At 36.0% G+C, this 1,718-nt stretch overlaps 1 non-coding gene across 1 annotated transcript; it reads right to left on the minus strand.

Annotated features, from left to right (window-relative positions):
* Positions 1 to 1,338: 1,338 nt before the first annotated feature.
* On the minus strand, positions 1,339 to 1,502 carry LOC128598057 (U1 spliceosomal RNA). The gene has a single exon (XR_008383563.1). It is a non-coding gene; the product is annotated as a U1 spliceosomal RNA (small nuclear RNA).
* Positions 1,503 to 1,718: the final 216 nt, after the last annotated feature.

The raw sequence follows: 1,718 nt of genomic DNA on the forward strand, positions 1-1,718 counted from the left end.
TCATCGGTGCATTCATAAACCTCTACTTTCCCTTTGATCTACTTTAAGTTATTTATTTAGGAAAAATGAAAATTGATATTTTCACAGTTCTTTATAGTTGACAAAGTATTTTCACAAGTATTGTTCTATCTATCCTTGCCATATTCTGATTAGTTGGAAAGGCATGGTAACTATTTCCTAATAGTAATGAATTTTATTACATTCATTTCACACTTGAAGAAACTGAGGCTTCACTGATTAAGTGAATTACACAAAGTCACACAAAATACAGCAAGGATGAAATGACAATCCTGTCCTTGGCGTGTAACAACTGTGTCCTTACTCTCTTGAAATTAACTATCTCAGCCATTAAGCCACTTTAACAAATACTTTTTCATATGTATTTATCTTCATTCATGATGGATTCTGAGAAGAGTTAAGGGGATAATGTGGTATAATCCATAGCCTCTGTGGAGGGGAATATTTGCAAACCAGCATAAGTGATATTTCTTCTTGAAAGTTTTAAGTGCCAAGATATTGATCAATGCAGTATTACTATATTGATTACTTTCCTAAAAGGTATTCTCTATGTAAAATTAAATTAAAATTCACCCTGACTTATTACCACTTTCTCATTTCTGATATAACAGAAAAATGAAACATCATCTTTTCTATGTTTTTTTTTTTTTTGAAGGAGAAAATTTCTTCTTCATTTTCCTATTTTAATTTCCCACTCCCTTCTTATTCTCACACTATCTCTTATCTTAAATCCTTGCTGGCAGCATTTCTCATCTCATTTCTGCTTGACTCCTGTGGTCTTCCCTGTGTCACATGTGGACTTCACCAGGTACACCCTCTTCTCAGGTCTCCCTCCTGGCAGATTTCACTCCTGTATATCGTAATCAAATCATTTCAAAGCAATGATGTAGAGAAAAATGTTGAAGCTTCTATAGGGGTAAGGGGGAACATATTATAGACAGAAAAACAAAGGTAAGTCGGATAGCAGACTTCTCTTTAAGGTAGTAGACAAACTTTTACACATAGCAAATAAAAATAGCACAAAGATCAGGACAGGAAAAATAGAAGTCCAGTTGTCCCTCAGGATATGAAGGGGTATGGTTCCAGGATCCCCAGCATATACCAAAGTTCACGCACACCGAAGTCCTGCAGTCATCCCTGTAGAGCACATGCATATGAAATGTCAGCCCTCCACATGTGCAGGCATCACATCTGGTGAATGCTGCATTTTCAGCCTGCAATTGGTTGCAGATTCATAACCCATGGATACAGACAACTGACTACTGAAAACAATCCAAGTATTTTTTTTCTAATTTTTTTTTAATTTTCTTTATTTTTTTTCAGGGGAGAGCATGAACACAGTCCCCCACTACCACAAATTATGCAGTCAAGTTTCCCACATTTGGGGAAATCACAGGGGTCAGCACATCTGGAGTGCAGTGAATAAACCTCACCCTGGGAAAATCACTTTCATGATCTTGGTATCACCCCCACCAGGTAAGTATGAAAACAATCCAAGTATTAAGTGGGCGCATGCAGTTAACATCCATTTGTACAAAGGCAAACAGTGTATTGTTGTAAAGCTCTTGCTCTACATGATATACTTTGATTAATGTGTATACTATCAGTCCTAGAGCAACCACCTAAAAATAAATCCCAGTTACACCTAATACACATAAGGTAACAAAGGAGATAAAATAAAATCATAACAATTAAACCAA

The sequence above is a fragment of the Nycticebus coucang genome, chromosome 10 (genome assembly GCF_027406575.1).
Source record: "Nycticebus coucang isolate mNycCou1 chromosome 10, mNycCou1.pri, whole genome shotgun sequence".
Taxonomy (NCBI): Eukaryota; Metazoa; Chordata; class Mammalia; order Primates; family Lorisidae; genus Nycticebus; species Nycticebus coucang.